We start from the raw sequence: 6,388 nt of genomic DNA on the forward strand, positions 1-6,388 counted from the left end.
GATGTAAGATGAAATAAATCTTTCTGAATTGCCAACCAAATCCAATAAAGAATAAAATTCTTAAACTAGGGGCCACATAGCCAAAGGCTTTCCATGGCTATTTATATTACTCATAGGTACTAGAAATGTATGAAGCTTCCCAGCACGAGGTATTAGAAAGTGATAGTTAACATGGTTAATTACAGAGTATTCACCTTCCCTAAAAACATGCTCTCTTTTCTTATATTAAACTCAGCTGGCCACCCCAACCAGCACTGTGCTCAAGTCTGCCTGTGAGTCTGTAAGTTTGTGACACTCTGCTGTATACGACCAAGCATCATGCTTATAGATGCTTAAGATACGTATATTTACAAACTCACGTATAGGCAGATGCACTTTATGTATATAAATATAGTAATATAAAAATAATAGTTTACTTTTACAAGAGTTGCTGTCTCAGCTTCTAGGAAAGCAAACTGAAGACACACATATTATAGATATACACACATACATATATACATATAACACATATATACCATAATTTAGTATACATGATTATATGAATACTATGTTATAGTATATTTGTATATACATATAAATTATATACATATAGATAGTATATATACACACATATACAACATACATACACACTATACACATACTCTACACTATACTATACATACACATTTATACTATATTTTAATATATGTATAAATATAAACTATATACTTATATAGTATATATTTTTCTTTGGTATATATATATATACAGATATATATATATATTATTGTATACACATGTAAAGTTTATATGAGAGAGAGAGCCAGGGAAAGAGACGGGGTTTTCTGACAATAATTTATCAGGGAAATGCTCTTAGGAGAAAGAGAGCAATGAAAGCAAGATATGGCAGAACAAGAAAATTCAGAAAGGATATGGTCTCAGCTAGAGACTAGCTTTAGCTTGGTCCTTCAGAGTGCTCTGGAGAATAAATACCACCAAAGAATGTGCTCCCCTTTGAGGCAAGGGAACTAGCATTTTGTATTTTTGTGCCATTCAGTCATTCTTGGCTAGCAATGTTCCCAATGCAGAGGAGGGTGTTACCTTTTGGTTGAGGCTAGCAGTCTCATTTGGCCATGGGCAGGAAATGAAAAGCTGTGAACTGTTAGCAGCCAACACACACTCACACCATTTGGGGCACGAGTGCACCAACTACAAAAGGGGAATCTTGGTAGAGTGCCAACAGTATCCACTAAAATTTCATGTATCAGTTTATAAATGTTTCCACGCAATGAAAGTTATATCGCTATTTACTGAGTAAAATGAGTAATTTATCACCTTAAGAAGATAGTGTTGTATCCATAATAAAATGATGTTAAATTTGACTAAAATTGACTATCTAAAGAACTAAATTACTTATTTGACTTTTCACAGTTTTGGGTGCAAGTAATGAAAAAGACACATTTTATTTATTACACAATTAATACTACATTTATAGGATGAACAGAGAATTGATTAAATGCACGTCGATTACTGACTTTATAGCATGTTTATTAGAATTTTGTCTTAATTTGAGATTCCATACAAACTGCATTTGCAAAAGCAGTTTCCTTTATATACCTGTTGCATTATACATCTCAAAAGACCATAAGAAAACATACCAGTTAATAACAGTGGTCATTTTTTGGTTATGGAATTATAGGTTATCTTTACTTTCTTCTTTAGATCTATTTTAATGTTATCTATAATGAGTACCTATTATACTTATATTAAAAAAACAACTTCTGAATGTGGGGCACCATTTTTTTAAACACCAACTCTGTTCAGGAAATGATGGCACTCAGCATTAGTATATATGTCCTTGATAATTGTGCACACAGTTTTGCTCATAGACTGAGCTTTACTTTGTAGACGAGAGACTAAAATAGTAATTATCCGTAGCATCAAATGAGATACGGGTATTGTTTTAAATATAATTTCAGGGGCTAGCCAATGGCATAGTGGTTGAGTTTGCATGCTCTGCTTCAGTGGCCCCGGGTTCACAGGTTCACATCCTGGGCGCACCACTTGTCAAGCTGGACCTAGCACCGCTGTCAAGCCTCGCTGTGGCTGTGGTGGCATCCCACATAAAATAGAGGAAGATTGACACAGATGTTAGCTCAGTGGCAGTCTTCCTCAAGCAAAAAGAGGAAGATTGGCAACAGACGTTAGCTCAGGGCCAATCTTCCTTACAAAAAAATAAATAAATAAAAATAATTTCAGTTTTCCAAATAATCCAGTATTACCCCAAATAGTGATTACATATGAGTTAGACAAAGACCAGTACAAAATCAGTCAGCATTACAGTAGAATTTTCTCAATGTTTCTAATAAAAGTGACCTTCATTCATACACCAAAAGTTTTTTTTGTGGATTGTGGTATAAATCAAGGAGTACTTCTCAGTTAATTGTGGGCTCTAAATCTCTTGTGGGCATTGCCCTCTGCCCTATTTCATAGTTCCCCAGGATAATGTCCTATGGGTAGTAGTCACTTCCAGATATAGTTTGAATGTCGAAGAGCTTCGTATAAAGCACTCCATGGACATCAGAGCCATGAGTAGTGGATATATGAGCCCACCAAATAACCCCTAAACTGATGTTGGTTTCTGTTTGCCAAGTATTTTTAACCTAAGTTATTGCCCTCCATCCACAAAAACATGATCTGTGGGCATTATAGACAAGTCAGGCGCACAGTAGATATTTTATGTCCATCTATCTGGGTACCCTTGGCAACAGTTCATCATCTAGATTAATAGTTACATGGTGATCTATAGTTCTGTATTTGAAGAAAGCCATTTTTGTGCCTGTAAAAATGTATGGTTCCTCTGCACATGGGAGGCCACAGGAATCCTATGTAATACCTATTACCTATAAAATGAAAAGCAATACAAAGCGACATTCCAAGAATCATACCAAATGTTCATCCGTGGAATGATGACTTCGGATTGAATGCTCCTTAAATCTGCTGGGACCATGCTAGACCTATCGCTTCAAAGAAAGGAGAATCTTGTTACATTATTTCACTCATAGGAGCATCTGTAAATATAGCTATGAGATAATATCGTTCTGTTGCTCTTAGCCTCTCATGAGGCAACAAGGTTATGTTAGCTTTTCCTTTTTTACATTATCCATTTATTAGCTCCCTTTCTATCAGCAATTACTTCCCTTTCTTTTTCTTTTTTAGGTTTTTTTTTTTTTTGAGGAAGATTAACCCTGAGCTAACAGCTGCTGCCAATCCTCTTCTTTTTTGCTGACGAAGACTGGCCCTGAGCTAACATCTGTGCCCATCTTCCTCTATTTTATATGTGGGACGCCTGCCACGGCATGGCTTGACAAACCATGTGTAGGTCCACACCTGGGATCTGAACTGGTGGCCCCTGGGCTGCTGAAGCAGAAGGTGGGAACTTAACCACTGTGACACCAGGCCAGCCCCCATTACTTTCCTTTCTTTCTAATTGTCATTAATTTTCACCCAGATCCTCCCCCTGGATGTGGAATATCAGGTTCAGCCAGAGGAATGACCCCTAGCATCAGCAGTGATATGAGTCTGACCAAGGCTTACCCCTTTTGAACATTCTTAGTCAAATGGAGTAGGGTTGTATAAGCTGATAGGACTGCCTCATTCACTGGATAGGAATGAGGCATAAACTATTAATCCCAGCTGAGACTGGTGAGAAGAAAAAAAAATACCCATCCCATTGCTCCCTTAGAAATTCAAATACTAAGATTTAGATGTATTGTTCTGGTGTCATGTTTAGCAATTGATCCTTTCTTCAATTATATTTTCGAATATAATTCAAGTCATAATTCTAAGGAACAGAGAAAAATTTGTTTTTTTAATCAATAACAAATAATCAGTAAAACAGAAATATCTGAAAAAATACACAAATGCTTGGAAACTAAATAACATGTTTCAATAACTCAGGGGCCATAAAAAGACATCATAAGGAAAATTTTTAAATATTTTAAGCTGAATAAAATATAAAACTCTATGCATCGTAATTTAAAGGACACTGTTAAAACAGTGTTTAGATGAATATTTATACCACTAAATGTTTATTTTAGAAAAGAAAAAAGGGTTCTATAATCAATGGTCTGAGCTTCAATCTTAAGAAACAAGAAAGAGAAGAGCAAGTTGATGTGTGTGTGTGTGTGTGTGTATGCATATATTTACAGGAGCCCTGTGAGGTTACACAATTAGGACCAAATGTGGCCAGAGAGCAGGAAGAAGCCTAAAATTATGAGACTTGGGGAGTTTCTATAGGGTGGCTGTCACTTGAGCCCATCCTGCCCTCCAGAGAGAGACAGGGACCTATACTTTGGACGAAAAACACATTTCTGGAGAGAGGGAAAATGAGATCTCTCCAGGTAGATAAGTCTCTAAATCTCCCCAGAGCTATTAAATATTTCTATCATTCAAGGCAGATTTGTCATTCAATCATCCTTTAACAAAGTTTGCCAATTCTCTTTGATCAAAAAACCTTGGCCGTGCAGAAATGAAAAAATATTCACCAAGTATTATCTCCCAAATTTCTACTCCTACTCTTTGGAAAGTCTTGTTGAAGGCAAATGTTTTTCGTGCGTATCTCATTCCATTGGCTATTCTAATTCATTGGCTGGAGTCAAAATCCATTTGATTTTTCTTATGCAGCGCTTAATTAAAGCTGTTGTCAGCATGGCTCCAGACCACAGAATGAAACACCTGCAGCATTTACTTCAGCCGTGCTCCTCACCCCGCAGAAGCCCAGATTGACCCTGTGAAACAAATCCCGCAAACTGTTGGAGTCTACCGTAGAAAATTAGGGGACTATCTCCATAAGTTTCTCTATTTATTTTTTCACCTGCTCTGAGGCATTAATCAGGAAAAGCAGGATGGACTCATGTAAATTTCACCTTGTACAACGAGGTGGAAATCTAGGGCAGTTCCATCATCCATTATAACTCTGGCCCGTGCTTTCAGGATGACTTGAATGCTTTCAAAGACCAAGGTGGTATTGTTGATCACTTCAGCTAAAGTCAAGGGAAAATTTCTTACAAGAATATTTAATTGAAATGTGTGGGGGTCACTTATATTCACCCCTGAAGTGAAAATCAATGTTTTTTCAAGACAGGCAATTAATGGCATGCTTGAATATAAGTAAAATTCTGAGGGCACGCATGGTGCCTCTTTAAACCACTAATATTTTCAATTGCCTCCTCTCTCCTGTTAAAAGTGAGACTTATATCAATCAGACAGAATGGGTTGACAGTGCCTCCCTATCATGAAGAGGATGTGACCATTGGTTGACCCACAAACTGGATCCAGGCAGTCAGAGGCTCCTTACCCCATCCCTTGTCTTTGGAATGTATGTTCTCCCACTGTTCCTGTACTAGGAGCTGCTTGAAGGATGCAGCCTTGAGAGAGTAACGTGTTGTTGAGACCATCTGGACTGTATATGTGACTGAATCCCATTAAGGCCTCTATATAAACTCTTATGATGCTGGTGGGCGGGTGTGGAGATCTAGGAATCTTGTGGCCACCCAAGACAAGCCTCGTGTATAAGTGCTCTTGCTTATTAAAACTGCCACCTACTGGTGACGGAGGCCGCAAATTGCGTTTGGAGGCATCTCTGAGCTTGCTGAGAAGACATCATGAACAAAGCTCAGCCTCCTGAGTTGAAAAAATTTATGGACAAGAAGTTATCATTGAAATTACATGGTGGCAGACATGTCCAGGGAATATTGTGGGGATTTGATCCCTTTGTGAATCTTGTGATAGACGAATGTGTGGAGATGACAACTAGTGGACAACAGAACAATATTGGAATGGTGGTAATACAAAGAAATGGTATCATCATGTTAGAAGCCTTGGAACGAGTATAAACGATGGCTGTGTTCCCAGAGAAATCAACTCCTTCCACATGTCCCCGCTCCACAGCACCTGTTTTACTCCAATGTACATTTTCGTATTAAATTTTTTTGTTAAATAAACTTTTGTAATAGTCAAAAATACTTTCTCAGATGTTCTGAGCATAGAAAATAGAACATTAGCCCTTATTCTAATTTTTTCTAACATGAACTTATTCCTGCTTGAGACCAATTAGTTCAAAAGTTTTTATGTATTAATATAGAAGAGTCTGATTAAATGTGAAACACGGCAAAAGAAAAAACAAAAAAAAGGAAAAACTGCCAGCTACCAATCTGGAGTGGTCTGCCTCTTTCTTTGGTCTCTCCTTGCTCTTCGTGTAAGAGGGCGAGTTTTGAATTTCACCCAGGGAACTCCCAAGGTTGTGCACCAACACCTCTACTTGGCCTGAAACAGGGTCTCCCATGGAGCCTCCCATGTTTTGCCAACTGGCATGCCTTAGGCTCACCAGTTCTCTCCTAATAATTGA

At 37.7% G+C, this 6,388-nt stretch overlaps 1 pseudogene; it reads left to right on the forward strand.

Annotated features, from left to right (window-relative positions):
• The first annotated feature begins 5,609 nt into the window (after positions 1–5,609).
• LOC111771550 (small nuclear ribonucleoprotein G pseudogene) lies at positions 5,610–5,908 on the forward strand (annotated as a pseudogene).
• Positions 5,909–6,388: the final 480 nt, after the last annotated feature.

The sequence above is a fragment of the Equus caballus genome, chromosome X (assembly GCF_041296265.1).
Source record: "Equus caballus isolate H_3958 breed thoroughbred chromosome X, TB-T2T, whole genome shotgun sequence".
NCBI lineage: Eukaryota > Metazoa > Chordata > Mammalia > Perissodactyla > Equidae > Equus > Equus caballus.